Below are 15478 nucleotides of genomic sequence, written 5' to 3'. Positions count from 1 at the left end.
GAGCTCATACAGGAGGTGTGGAGTGTCCTGTTGGAACTGTCTTCTGCCCTCTTGGCGTGGAGATTTCTCTGCAGAGGTCCAGGCCTGGGCACGAATAAAGAGACCCCCAGGGGCCTAAATGCAGATCGTGCGCCCCCGGTGCCATCGGGGCCGCTTCTCTGGTCGTTGGCCATCCCTTTCCCGCTCTCTCCCAGGGCCCTCAACGCCGTCTGCTCGGTGCTGTAGTTCGGGACACAGCTGGGTGTCGTGGGCGGCACTGGCTGCCTCCGCGCCACACTGACAGTGACTGTGTCTGCGGACACTGAGCTGCGGGACATCATGGAGGTGAGGGCACCCATCACCGCCTTCTTCCGATGGCCTCGGCTGCAGATGGTCCTTATGGACCCCCAGAAAGGAGCGCAGGGCCTGCGGGATGGTAGAATGGGGTCTCAGAGACTCTGTGGCAAAGTGCAGATACAGAGTCACTGGACACTTATGGGCTGGCCGGCGAGTGGATAGCCAGCCATAGACAGCTGGGTGACCCGGGCCGGCCACGGGAAGTCTGTGGGCGTGGGGAGCGAGCTGGGGGCAGCCGAGCCCTCCTGGCAGGTGCTGGTCCCCCAGTGCCCGGGGCGGGGGTGAGAGGCAGGACCTACCTAAGTAACTGACCGTACAGAACTTGGGTGAGGTCGGTCCTTGGATAGAGGCTGAGCGCCGAGCACTCTCCTTCAGCTGCCAACTCGGCCAAAAGCGGAGTGCGCACTGTTTGGCCTGTTGCTGGTATTTATAGCCCTGCAACCTGTGAGCGAACAATGCGCTTGCGTTTGCGGGACGCAATAAAGAGGTTAGCGAGGGGTGGCGCATGCGCAGAGTACACGTCACGCCCTGGGGCGCACAGGTGAGGATACGCGCCTCGACCGTCTAGCGCTTCTGAATCTCCTGGGGTCTGAGGGTTGGAGGCGTTTGCCTTGAGGGTGATGAGCTTCCTGGCAGGACAGCTGGCCCTACTCCCCTGGCCTGGCCCCAGTGCTGTCGGGGGAACTAACTGTACTGGACGGGGTCCCTGCCCAGCAAAGTGGAGCAAGGTTGCTGGCTGTGCAGTTCCCACAAGAGGCGGCAGCTTTGGCAGCAGCGCCTCTGCGTCCTCCTGCCCTTTCCCCTGGCGGCACTGGAGGGAAGAGCCGCTAAGAACGGAAGTGCCCACACCACCCAGATCCTGCTGGGGTGACACCTGAAGTGGTGGCCAGGGCTGGCTGAGAGGGCCATACTTACCATATGACCCAAAAGCCCACTCCTAGGCAATTAACCAAGAGAAAAACTTTTCACAAAACACGTATGTGAATGTTTTAGCTATCTTGTCCACAAAATTCCTAAATATAGGACTCTTGAGGTTATCCAATTTTCTTGAGTTTGTCATTTTTTAATTGTTCTTGGAATAACACTATGTATACGTATTGTTTCACAGTCTAGAGTTAATATTTTACCAATTCAATAAAATTCAGAAGCCTTACATCCATATAGATTCTTTTACCTTCCACTCTTTGTTATAGCTGTCATATGTGTCACCTTTATATGACTTGAACGCCACTGTGGTATCCTTTTTTCATACATATACAGGGAATTCCCTGGCGGACCAGTGGTTAGGACTCAGCACTTTCACTGCTGGGGCCCCGGGTTCAGTCCCTGGTAGGGGAACTATGATCCCGCAAGCCACACAGGCACGGCCCAAAAAAAAAAAAAAAAACTCATACATATATAAAATAATGTAAGAGGATAAGTTTTCCAGATACGTGCCATTGTTGTTGCCCTTCCTTTGTTCCTGAAGTTGCAAGCTTACTTCTTTCTTGTGTCATTTCACTTCAGCCTGAAGAAGTTCCTTTCATGTAATATTTTTATAGCAAATTGTCTGGTGATGAATTCTCTTAGTTTTCTCTCATCTCCATCAGCCTTCGTTTTGGCTTTTGTTTGGCTTTCAGTCTTTAAGGATATCCCTGCTTTAAGGGTATAATATCCTGGTTTGGTCTTTTCCTTTAATACTTTAAAGATGTTATTCCATTCTTTTCTGGTCTCTATGTTTTCTGATGAGAAATCACAGTCCTTCAAGTTGACATTCTGTGATGTATAACAGGTCGTTTTCCTTGACTGCTTTCAAGATTATTCTTCACCTTGGTTTTTTTTAATCAGATTGTGTGTCAGGGTGAGGCTTTCTGAGCTTAGATCTGTGTCTCTAAATCAGTGATGTTTTCAACTATTCTTTTCCTCATATATTTTCTTCTGCACCTTTCCTTCAGACCCTCCAACGGCACAAAAGGTAGAACTTGCAATATTGTTTCACATGTCTCTGAGACTTAATTTTTGTTCAGTCATTTTCCCTCTTTGTTTTTCAGATTGTGCCATTTCTATGGATCCATAAGTTTTCTGAATCTTTCCTGTGTTTTCTCTGTTCTGTTATTCAGCCCATCCAGTGAATGTTTGCTTTTGGATATTGCATGTTAAGTTCTAAACTTTCCATTTGCTTCTTTTTCATAGTTTTTACTTCTCTGTGAAGAACGTCTTTCCATTAATTTCAAGAGGATTTACCTTTACCTCATTGAGCATGGTTGTAATGGATGCTTTGTCTGCTAATTTCTCCATGTGGATTATTTCAGGGCTGGGTCTGTTGATTGCCTTTTTCTCTTGAGAATCGGTCACATTTTCCTAGTTCTTTGTATGCTCTGTTGTGTGGTTTTGGGTGGTATCCTGGAACGTTTGCTTATTATGTTTCGAGACTCTGGTTCCTATTAAAATCCTCTGGAGATTGTTACTTTTTCTTTTTCTGTTGTTTTTGTTAAGCAATTCATGAACCTATGGTCCAACAGGTATTGTGCCTTGTCTTCTGAGTTGTTCCAGTCTTGGTGCAGTTTTCAGGACACTGCTGTGCTGTTTGTGTCCACATGGTGCACGTACCGCTCGGGGGTTAATGTGGGAATTGAGTGGCCGTTTATACTGTCGTTCACTTCTGCAAGCCTCTACTCTGCCTCGTTGGGTCTGTCTGTGCATGAGGCTCAGGGGGATCCCAGGACTCATGTTGGCTCATACACAGACCTAAATAGTCTCCTCCTCTAGCTCTCTCCTCTTTGGGCTTCTACCCACATTCTCAGGCTTCAGGGGACCCTCCTACATGTTCCTCAAAGTGTTTCAGCCTCCATGCTCTCATGCAGTTCCCTATGGCCAGGTTGACCTTTCAGGTGAAATAGCAAGAGAAAAGATAGGAAAATAACGGGCATTCCCCCACACTCTTCCGACAATAGGAGCCTCTTAACCTGTTCCTTTGTCCAGAGACACAGGCCATTTCTCAGTGAAGGCCTCTGCCGTCACTGAGGTTGCAGGGGAGATGTGGTAACTGGGGAGAAAAAGACCAATGGGGTGACCCCCTCACTCCTCAACATGCAAGCACCACACTTTCTCACTTATCTGGCTCGAAATTAAAGGTTGATCCCACGGTTTTAACTTTCAGCTGCTGCTGGACTTTGCGTGCCTTGCGTAAGCTGGGAGACAGAGGCAGGAAAAAAACCACCATAATCACCCTGTTATGGGCTGTTATTCAACTTTGGACTTCCAGGCCCCATCTGCCTGTTAGTGTTCACTTCTTAGAGTTTCAAGTGCATGTTTTTGTCCTCTATCTTGCTCCATGCGGCTCTTGAGCCCTTGTAATATGACCACATTTCTCGTGACACATGTAAAAATTCTAACATTTTGCAGATACTGCATTAAAAATCTATTATTTACATTGACTTCACCATTTTCATTTTCCTCGTGTGTTCATTAGAAAATTCAAAATTACATATGTGCCTGGCATTATGTATTTTTTGGTGAGCAGTGATCCAGAGGATGGAAATGTATGCCTCCTTCGACTCCTTAAACTTAACCCCACTCTGGGGCAATGTCCCAGCCAGGCAGAAACTGCAGGTGGAGCTGGAGACCTTGTAAAGTTTGGCTATGCTTCCAGCTCAGCCCAAAGCCCAAGGATGATTCTGGACTTTCATTCTGACTCGTGCATTTCAGATCTTTCTGGGTTTGGACCTGGCATATATGTCCCTCCCAGCCTGCCCTGGCTGTCCATTCAGTTGTCACCCCAGCAGGATCTGGGTGGCTTGGGCACTTCTGGGTTTTCTGTTTTTCTTTTTGTTTTGCACTTCTGTTATTAGCAGCTCTCCCCTCCAATGTTACCAGGCGGGAGGGCTGGCGGACGCACAGGCGCAAATGCCAAAGCTGCCACCTCAGGCGGTGGCTGCTGAGCCAGGTACCCTGCTCTCCAGCTTTCCCACTCTGGTGGCCGGAGACGCATCCTGGACAGTTAGAGCCGGCCGGGGGAGATGGGGCAGCTGCCCTGGCAAGAAGCTCATCACCCTCAAGGCAAACACCTCCAAACCTCAGACCCCGGGAGTGGCTTCTCTTTTTGCAGAGCTTGGGCTCTAGGTGCACAGGCTTCCGTAGTTGTCGCACGTGGGCTTGGTAGTTGTGGCTCGCAGGCTCTAAAGCGCAGGCTCAGTAGTTGTGGCACATGGGCATAGTTGCTCCTCAGCATGTGGGATCTTCACAGACCAGGGCTCGAACCCTTGTCCCCTGCATTGGCAGGCAGATTCTTAACCACTGCACCACGAGGGAAGCCCTCCTTATATTTTACATAGCAGTGTTTTCTATAACCATTTCACATTGGAGTACTTAGGCCATAAACCTTATTTTTTATTACCACTGAATAATCTTTTTCTAAAGTGAAAGAAGCAAGCAAGGCTTGGTGGGGATGTTAGGGAAAAAATTATTGGGGGTAAAATGTGCCTTAACAATTAATTGTTCATTTCCACTCTGCAGGTCTCCTTATGGGTCGGGTTGAGTAGGGCTGGAGGGACAGGGTCACTACTCCCCCCTGTGTCATCAGACCTCCCACTGTTCAGGGCGCCCAGGTGGGAGGGACCCACACTCTTCACCCTGGAGCCCCAGAGCCTCCCCTTTCCTCTGCATCACTTTCACTGTTCAGGGGACCAGTCACTTGAACGCCGCCTGGCCAAATGCCCAGGTTAAATCGCCCCTGTAGGACATGTCTCCCTGCTACCAGAACACACTTGGCAAAGAGCAGCAAACAGGCCCCAGTGCCCTGGCGATGTCAGGGCCCAAAGTCACTTCCAGGGTCTGAGTAGCCCCCTGGGTCCCACACACCGACCCCAGGGAGCCCACCTCCCCCCTGACTCCAGTCCCTGCCTTTGTGTGGCAGGTTCTGGTCTGACACCTGTGAAGACCCTGACCTGGAGGCCTCAGCCTGAGACTCAGAGGGGATGGAGCTTGTGCAGCGTCTGGCAGCTTAAAAGAGACACGAGGCCAAGGAAGGAGGGCCGCCTCTCTGCTCCTCCCCCGCTCCTGAGTCAGCTAGTGAGTGCCGGTTACTTCCTGTCTGAGCTGTACAGATTTAGCATTAGATTTAGGTATATGTCTTATTTTTAACACTGGAGGCTCTTACATCAAGCAAAATTGATCTCCTCCTTGGTTTATTTTGAAAACATTTCTATGTAGAATAATACACAAGTATAGAAAAGCACCCTCTGCAAATGGAGGGCTCAGTGAATTACAATGGGCGCTCCACTCTGGGGAGCAGTAGTTTTTCCTCTGTAAAAGCCCAGATGCTTCTGAGAAGCTCCTCTCAGCTTGCTTACTCTGGCCCCAGACCTCCACAGCGGAAATCCCAAAGGGACTGGATTCTCCCAGCCCTCCAGCGCCCTCCACTCCTTTCTGATTGTGCTGCCACACTAATTTTGAGTTGTTTGTGTGTAAATCACTGCACTTGGAATATACATGGAGTAACTGATTTCATTCTTAGAACTGAATAAGTTAGCACTTATTCTTCTCCCCTTCTACAGGGGGCTGCCAGGGTGCCGGGGACATCCTGTATATTGAACTGGGTGTTGGTAACAGATGTGTTTATATTTACAAGAAACCATAGAGCTCTACGCTTAAGGTCTGTGCCCTGCACAATACACCAAGTAAACTTCAATTAGAAAGAGATGCAAAAAAAATGTCCCCACAAAACAAACTTCAGGCCCAGGTGGCTTCCTCTGATTTCTACGAAACATTTAAGACAGAAATGATGCCCGTCTCCTACACACTCTTCCAGAGAACAGATACAGAGGGAACACACCCACACTGCTTTCATCGGACCAGGAGAATAGTGATGTCATACCAGCAGCAGATATTACAGGACAGGAGAAATTACAGGCTAAACACTTCTGAATGTCGATGTCAAAATCCAAACGCAAATATTAGCAGTCTAAATCTAGAGGTTTTCAGAAAGGAAGGAAACTGGGATTTCGTGGCGGTATTTCCAGTGGTTGATGTGGACAGGATCACTGGGTGTTTGGGGGCTGCCTGGGAACGTGGAGAGAAGGGGCAATGCTATCGGGTTAGTGAAATGAACATTTGGTGACAGAGATTAGGAGGGCCTGGGTCATCCTCAGAGACAGTCCTGGGATGGGGTCTCTAGGCTGTGGCTATGGCGGGGTCCCTGTAGGAGGACATGGGCCTCTCTCCTGTGCCACTGCAGGGTCTAGGGATGGAGGAGGAGTTTGTAGGGGCTGGATTTTGATGAGGAAGGAAGAGCAGGGAAGGTGCGCCCTCAGAGCTGGTGCAGCCACGGCCCCTCCCCAGCCAGGCGGTAGCCCAGGCTACTCAGACGGTGCTCACGTCAATAGTCAGGCGACAGTGGGGCACCACGAGCTTCACCCACTAAACCACCAGGCACAGCCCAGCAGGCCACTGTCATTAATAAGCACTAACTGTGCATCCAGGGCTGGCTGTTGAAGGCCCAGCTAATTTGTTAGAGACGTGCCATGTGGGCAGCTGGCTTGGAGAGACCGGGGCTCTGAGCCACGTGGAGACAAGCCGACACTGGTCAGACCACCAGGAGGCTCACCCGGTGTGTGAAGATGCTGAGGGAGGAGGGACGTAGATGGGACCCCCTGATCCTTCAAGGGACCTTCTTTCAGGGATATTGAAGAGCTGTGGGGTCAGGGATCAACATGTAAGGGAGGCAGCGGGTGAGGCACGGGCCCTCCTGTTGGCTCAGACCCCTCCTGTCCTTGGAGCAACCATGGGGCAGGCAGGAGGATTGGGGGGATGGAGGGAGGGGAGCCCTGGGCTCAGGAGTCCAGGGCACCATCTAGAGGATTCAGGGGTTCAGGGATGTCTGTCCCAGGGAACCAACTACATTCCTGTCCCACATCCATCTGTCATCTGCTTTGCGACTCTGGGAAAGTCACTTAAAATCTCAACATTTTAGTGCCACGTACCATAAAATATGGATCACAGCACCTGCCGTGAGTTCCCCACGGGGCTGATGTGGGGATCACAGGAGATGATGACAGATATTCTTCCCAAGCTCTAAAGCATCACACCCATAACCTTCCCCGCTGCCCTGGCCTGTGGCATCCAGGTCCCCTCTCTGGACGCAGCACTACCACATGTCTTGCTTCTTCTTCCAGACATGTACTATTTGAACACTTAGGTAGCACTTATGAAGTGCCCATCATTTTTCGTCAGGGTCTACCTGATTTGTTCTATTAAGCTTCATCACGTAATACTAATAAGTGGGCCCTATGAACATTTCCATGATCACAGAACAAGGACCTGAGGACAGAGGGTCTGCATGACTTTCCCAGGTTCGTGTGGCTTCTGGGATGATTTGAATCCAGACCACCAGGCAGCAGCCGCCACTCTGTCAGTCACAGTGCTGTGCTCCCTTTCTATATTATCTCACTAAATAAAGTCATGTCCCCGTGCAGTCAGCCTGCTGGCTATTGTAAGTGCACACCACATTGCAACACCCTCTTCTCAAGCCCAGCTTCGATTCACTTGACTCCCCTAGACTCCCCTAGGAGGCTGGTGAACAAAGAGAATAGACGTGTGGCCTGGGGATGAATTGACACCTTCGCATGGTCCTCTCCCAGCAACATATCAATAGTTCTCTCAGTTTTTGTTGTGTTTTCCAGGATCATGACTCGGGTACCAAGAAGAAAAGGAAAATTATAAAGGAATAAAACACAGGATGCACAAGAACATCATCTGTGATCAAGATAATCTGCTGGCCATCCGCAGCGGTGGTTCAGACACATCAGAATCAGCATCTGGCCAAACAACAGGGTAGGGACGCAAATAGCACCCCCACTAACCACTCCATCGAAGGTCCTGTGGAAATAATACCAGTAAGTAGATTCAGGAGTAATGGCTGTAGTTTGTACAGCAGAGCCTGGATCTGGCTGAGGGAGGATTGGGCAGGGAAGGTGCCCACTCAGAGCCTGTGCAGCCACCGCCCGCTCTTAGCCAGGCCTTAGCCCAAGCTGCTCAGACGACTGGTCAGTTTCTAGTCAGTGAGACCCTGGGGGCCTGTAAACGTCATCTGTTAAGCCACCAAAACACCAGCCCAGTAGACCCAGTTCCCAGCTAATGAATATTAACTGCTCATCATCCAGGTTTGGTCATTGAAGATGATGCTCATTCTCTGTGCAACTGTCATGTGGGCAGTTGGTTTGGAACGTCCTGGGTTCTGAGTCAGTTAGGGAGTCAAGTAGACTACTGGTCATTCAGGGTGGTCACCGGACCACCAGGAAGTCTCACTGCCAATCAGCTGCTAGAATCAAGTGCTGAGGGGGAAGGGAGGGGAGATGCACACATATTTGGATGCCCCGGTCCATCAGGGGGTCTTCATCTGGGGGAAAGGCATTGCATTTGGGGTCAGGGATTGAAACGTAGAGCCAGGAGGTGGGTCCAGATTTGAGCCATTCTCTTGGGCCAGGCACCTCTTCCGAGTACCAGCTGTCTCCCTGAAGCATCCTTGGGGCAGGAGGATGTGGGAAAGGAAGTGAGGAGAGCTCTTGGTTTGTGTATCCAGGGCATGATCTCATGTCCATATGTTCAGGAATCTCTATCCCCAGGGAATCAACTCCCTCCCCTGCCTCAGACCCATCACTCATCCGTGTTGTGGCTCTGGGCAAGTTACTCAATCTCTGTAAATTTCAGTGCCCTGAACCATAAAATATGGGTCACAGCCCGTACTCTGCTCACCCCACAGTGCATCACAAGAAATAATATTCTTTCCATGAGCTCTCAAACTTCTTACTCATGTCATCAATGTGAAAAAGTAGGCTCTATCCTCCTGTTTGTAGCCTCCTAGGTGCCCTTTCTGGAGACAACCTGCTTATCCTTCCAGGCATTTAATACGTGGACATTGCTGTAGGTAGCACTTATGCAGTACCCATCATTTTTCTTCAGGCTTTGTATTTACTAATTTTTAGCCTCAGAACATAATACAAATAAGCAGGTCCTATTAATATTTCCATATCACTGGCCAGGGAACTGAGGAACAGAAGGGCTAAGTAACTAACCTTCCCAGGTACACGTGGCTTTCAAATAGGATTTGATTTCAGGCCATCAGGCACCAGCGCCCATCCTCTCCCTCACTGTGTTGTGCTGACTTTGTACTTGTCTCATGTAAAGAAAGTTATTTTCCCCATGCGATCAGCCTGTTGGGTATTTTAAGTGCACGCTAAAATGCAAGGTCCATCTTAGTAAGCCCTACTTTGATTCAGGGGCCTCCCCGGGCAGCTAGTAATAAGGAGATCTGAAGTTTGACCTGTGAATTACTTAAGACTTTTGCCAGGAAGATGTCAACACCTCTCGCTATTGTGAATGTATTTCCTAGGAACTCGTTTCAGGAATATGAAGAGAAAAAGACAAGGATTCAAACCAAGAATACATATGGGGATTGATCCTCAGTGAAGAAAATATACTGGCTGGCCCTCACCGTCATTCAACAGCTCAAAATGAACATCTAGTCCCAAAGGGTTGAGCCTCAAATATCATCCCATACAAGCCACTCCATTGAAGTCACTGTGGGAATTCCATCATGAAACTGATCAAGAGTAATGACTATAAAAATGTTAAGTCATATTAGCTTTTTATTGAGATATAATTCATATTCCATCAATTCACATTTTTTTTTGAACTGTGTGATTCGGCGGCTTTTAGTATACTCAGGTTTTGCAATCAGCATCTCTAATTCCAGTACATTTTCATCATCCCCAAGAGAAACCTCATACCTAGTATCAGTCATTCTCATTCTCTCCTCCCCTTTCACCCCAGCCCTGGGTCTTTCTGTCTCTATTGATTTTCCTATGCTGGACATTTCATAGGAATAGAAGCACACAATGTGCGGACTTGTATGTCTGACTTTTGCAGTAAGCAAAATGTGTTCAAGGTGCATCCAGGTTGTAGCATGTATCTGTCCTTCACCCTTTTTATGGCTGAATAATATTTGTTGTATGGATATAACACACTTTATTTTTCCATCCATCAGTTTTGCGAATAGTTGGGTTGTTTCCACTTTTTGCCTATTATGAATAATGATACGACAATATAACACTCATGTACAAGTTTTTGTGTGAACATATCTTTTTTATTTCTCCTGGACATATACCTGGGAGTGGAGTTCCTGGGCCATATTGTACCTCTGTGTTTAACTGTTTTTTTTTCCCACCAAAACTATCTTTATTCACAATTTACATACATCACTCCCAAGGTCCTGCTCCCACCCACACCTGGCCACACCCACGTTCCCCACCTCCCTAACCCCCCACAATCCCGCTGCCCCTCCCCACCCTGGTGGTCCTGCCCTCCCTCCCTTCCTCCCATATCATCCAGGATCAGCACTGGGAGGAGGGGGAACCCTAGGCTCCCCTGGGGGCTGTCTTGGGGCCTCGCCCTGGAGGGCCGGCCCAGCTGTTCCCTACTGGCTGCAGGGCTTCTTCTTCCTCCACCCACGCTTCTCTGTGACAAACGGGTCACGCTTTCTCTTTCTGGGCTGTGAGGGGCGAGCCAGCCCCAGAGCCAAGGCTGGCCTCCCAGAGACGCCGAGGCCAGCCCCGGGGATGGGCAGCTTCTCAGCAGCGGCTGGGCGTCCACACAGAGCCCACTTCCTCGACTTGAGAGCGGCTGGTGGAGCTGGGCTGGGGCCTCTTCTCTTAGGGGAGGGGGCCTGGGGAGCACTCTGGGCCCCCCAACCTCCAGGGGAGGCCAGGCCTGAGGCACGCACAGGTCTCTGGGACAGCCAGAAAGGCAGCAGGCTCTGCAGAGAGCCAGAGAGGATGGCCAGGCTGGAGAGCTCCTCCTCGTCCTCACTGGACCCGTCCCTGGGCCCTCGGGCCTCCCGAATAGGAGAGGCCTCCCTGAGAACAGATGCATCCCTGGGTCCCTAGAGGGCCAGTGCGCCTTTGACCCTGGGGAGGGGAGGGCCGTCCGGCCCTGAATGGAGAGACCTCCTGATGTCCTCGAGAGGGAACAAAGACTTTGGGCCTGCACAGGTCAGTGTCTGTTTGGCTGAGCCTATGAAGAGCCTCAGAATCAATCTCTGGTGTGCAGGCTTCAACACTGACCCCTAGATGGGGGTCTTGGTCGTGCCTCTGGGCACCTTGGCCGGCGTCGGACTCAGAAGGACTTGAGCGCATTCCGGGTGCACTGTGACTCGGGGCTGCCCGCACACCCTCGTCCTCTTTCAAGGCCAGGAGTCGCTTCTGCACCAGTTCTTCGGGGGTGAGCCCTTCCTCCTGCTCCAGCTCCTTCTCTGGGGCCAAGAGATCCAGCTGTGGGTCTGGGGAAAGCAAATCTGCAAGGAATCGAGGGTGAATGACTGCCTCCACCTCGGTGACAAAGTCCTCCTGGGAACACAGCTTGTCAATGTAGCTCAAGAAGCCCGGGTCCGAGTAGGTGCCGTCCTCTTCCTGCTTCAGCTCATTTCCGTCCTCTCCCCATTCTGCATCTGAGTCGCCTGTGGCTGAGTGGACGGGCCCCACCAGCGCCTCCATGATGTCAATATATTCCCTCACAGCCTCAGGGGGAATCTCCTCGGGTGCCTTGGGCTCCAGGGGCCGCTGGGATCTGTGTGGCTTCGGGCCGGAGGGCTGGGCCCTGGGGCTGGACATCCTGGGAGCACAGGCTTTGCCTTCAACTCCAGTGGGAACCTGGGTGGCTGGCTGAAGGCCCACTTTCGGGGCTGGGGGCCCCCGAGGATCCAGCTTCGGTGGGGCTGGAGGAGGCAGGCCCTGCGCGCAGTGCATCCACTGCAACTTCTGAATCGGCATCTCCTCCTTGGCCTCAAATTCCATGAACTTTTCTGCCATCTTGTATTAGATCTTCTGGTCAACGTTGCTTTTGCACTGCCATTCCTGCACGGCCCTGCACGGTCCCTCCTCCAGCTTCATGGTGGGCTTCAGGCGGGCCAGGGGTCGAAGCACTGAGATGAGAAAGCAGGAGAGAGCTTCTGCTTCAGGACTCTGGGGAAGGTGTCTCCGGGCCAGTGGCTTGAGGCGCTGCCAACGTCAAAAGTTACTGTCCACGCTCTGGTGGTTAGAGCAGTCATCCTGCGAGGCGTAGGGCTGGTGGGTGTCCAGGCTGCCCTCCCTGGAAGTGCCACGTGGCCATGGCCCAGAGTTCACTGGGCGAATGTTAGGTGCCATCTGGGCAGCTGGTGGTGGAGCTTGAGGAGGAAAGCTTGGGGTCCAGCCTCCCTTGCCAGCCTGAGTAACTCCAACAGCTGGAGCAGTCACAATGGTCTCCGTCGCAGGGGTTGCTAAGAATATGGGTGCAGGACATGCAGCACTCCCACTGAGGGCCCCTGGAGCGCTCCAGTTGAGGGGGCCCTGAGTAACGATAAAGGTCTAAGTCTGGGGGGCCTGCACTGGCCTCCCTTGTGACCTGACTTGGACAGTGAGGTTGCAAGCCCCAGGGGCACTGGGGCCACAGCCACCATTAGCCACCAAAGGCATCCTGGGGAAAGCTGGCAGTAGAGGGAATGCGGGGGTGATGACAGGTGGCAGGTGCTGCTTGGCAGATCGAAAGCCAAAATCGCTTCAAGATATTCTTTTAATTCCCCCAAGTAATGCCTTTAGTCACAAAAATATACAACAATATAGAAAATTACAAATCAAGTGACCTTAGTGTTCACAGGCAAGCACTAACACATTTTAATGTACCGTGATCGTATTAAAATAGAAATAACTAGGAAACATTTTCTGCGGAGAAGCAGACCCTGCGGCAGGCAGCGGGAAGGGACAGGAAGGCTGCCTGGCGCCCAGGCCCCCGACGGCCTAGGTCTCACCCCGCAGCGCACTGTTGATGCGCCGGAGCGCTGCTTCCTTCTCTGAGTCTAGGTCTTCGGCGGTGACCCGGAAACCCAGCTGAGGGGGTGAGGGCAGCCTCAGAGGCTCCCCTCGCCTGTGTGGCAGCAGAGGAAACCTGCGTTTTGGGGGCCTGGGACTGTCAGATGTGGGGGAGCAGTCCCTCCAGGGCCGTTTCTGCCCTCTTGTTGTCTCTGCATCATTGTTAGGCTGGCTTTTTCTCTGGAGCTGCAGAGGGCGACGGAGGGCCCTCCTCGCTCCCTTTCTTTGTGGACTTCTGGGGCAGCCCCTGCGTTATGGCGGAACCCCTCCTAGTGTTCACGGGAGGGAAACCTCGGGTGGAGCTATATGAGCTCGTCATGGTGTTTCTTTTTGGGCCGGAGCTCATACAAGTGGTGTGGAGTGTCCTGTTGGAACTGTCTTCTGCCCTCTTGGCGTGGAGGTTTCTCTGCAGGGGTCCAGGCCTGGGCACGAATAAAGAGACCCCCAGGGGCCTAAATGCAGATCGTGCGCCCCCGGTGCCATCGGGGCCGCTTCTCTGGTCGTTGGCCATCCCTTTCCCACTCTCTCCAAGGGCCCTCAACGCCGTCTGCTCTGTGCTGCAGTTCGGGACACAGCTGGGGTCGTGGGCGGTACTGGCTGCCCCCGCGCCACACTGACAGTGACTGTGTCCACTGAGGACACAGAGCTCCGGGACGTCGTGGAGGTGAGAGCACCCATCACCACCTTCTTCCAATGGCCTCGCCTGCAGATGGTCCTTATGGACCCCCAGAAAGGAGCGCAGGGCCTGCGGGATGGTGGAATGGGGTCTCAGAGACTCTGTGGCAAAGCGCAGATGCAGAGTCACTGGACACTTGTGGGCTGGCCGGTGAGTGGATAGCCAGCCATAGACAGCTGGGTGACCCGGGCCGGCCACGGGAAGTCGGTGGGCGCGGGGAGCGCGCTGGGGGCAGCCGAGCCCTCCTGGCAGGTGCTGGTCCCCCAGTGCCCGGGGCGGGGATGAGGGGCAGGACCTACCTACGTAACTGCCCGTAGAGAACGTGGGTGAGGTCAGTCCTTGGATAGAGATCTGGGCTCCGAGCACTCTCCTTCCGCTGCCAACTCGGCCAAAAGCGGAGTGCGCGCTGTTTGGCCTGTTGTTGGGACTTAGCTCTGCAACCTGTGAGCGAACAATGGGCATGCGTTTGCGGGGCACAATAGGTTAGGGAGGGGTGGAGCATGCGCAGAGTTCACGTCAGGCCCTGGGGCGCACAGGTGAGGATGCGTGCCTGGACCGTCTAGCACTTCTGAATCTCCCGGGGTCTGAGGGTTGGAGGTGTTTGCCTTGAGGGTGATGAGCTTCTTGCCAGGGCAGCTACCCCTTCTACCCCAGGCGGCTCTAACTTTCCAGGATGGGTCCCCGGCCACCAGAGTGGGAAAGCTGGAGAGCAGGGTACCTGGCTCAGCAGCCACCACCCGAGGTGGCAGCTTTGGCATTTGCGCCTGTGCGTCCGCCGGCCCTCCCGCCTGGTAACATTGGAGGGGAGAGCTGCTAATAACAGAAGTGCAAAACAAAAACAAAAACAGAAAACCCAGAAGTGCCCAAGCCACCCAGATCCTGCTGGGGTGACAACTGAATGGACAGCCAGGGCAGGCTGGGAGGGACATATATGCCAGGTCCAAACCCAGAAAGATCTGAAATGCACGAGTCAGAATGAAAGTCCAGAATCATCCTTGGGCTTTGGGCTGAGCTGGAAGCATAGCCAAACTTTACAAGGTCTCCAGCTCCACCTGCAGTTTCTGCCTGGCTGGGACATTGCCCCAGAGTGGGGTTAAGTTTAAGGAGTCGAAGGAGGCATACATTTCCATCCTCTGGATCACTGCTCACCAAAAAATACATAATGCCAGGCACATATGTAATTTTGAATTTTCTAATGAACACACGAGGAAAATGAAAATGGTGAAGTCAATGTAAATAATAGATTTTTAATGCAGTATCTGCAAAATGTTAGAATTTTTACATGTGTCACGAGAAATGTGGTCATATTACAAGGGCTCAAGAGCCGCATGGAGCAAGATAGAGGACAAAAACATGCACTTGAAACTCTAAGAAGTGAACACTAACAGGCAGATGGGGCCTGGAAGTCCAAAGTTGAATAACAGCCCATAACAGGGTGATTATGGTGGTTTTTTTCCTGCCTCTGTCTCCCAGCTTACGCAAGGCACGCAAAGTCCAGCAGCAGCTGAAAGTTAAAACCGTGGGATCAACCTTTAATTTCGAGCCAGATAAGTGAGAAAGTGTGGTGCTTGCATGTTGAGGAGTGAGG

General features: G+C 51.9%; 1 pseudogene across 1 annotated transcript; it reads right to left on the bottom strand.

Moving 5' to 3' along the window:
* Positions 1-10786: 10786 nt before the first annotated feature.
* On the bottom strand, positions 10787-13533 carry LOC308623245 (NUT family member 2D-like; annotated as a pseudogene). Its single transcript has 3 exons — positions 13388-13533; positions 13154-13269; positions 10787-12625 (listed from the first exon to the last, which is right to left on the bottom strand). The product of its transcript is annotated as an NUT family member 2D-like (transcript).
* Between the last annotated feature and the right edge of the window lie 1945 nt (positions 13534-15478).

Source organism: Mesoplodon bidens (genome assembly GCF_964165515.1).
Source record: "Mesoplodon bidens genome assembly, chromosome: 1".
Taxonomy (NCBI): Eukaryota; Metazoa; Chordata; class Mammalia; order Artiodactyla; family Ziphiidae; genus Mesoplodon; species Mesoplodon bidens.
This window is presented reverse-complemented; position numbering and strand designations above follow the sequence as displayed.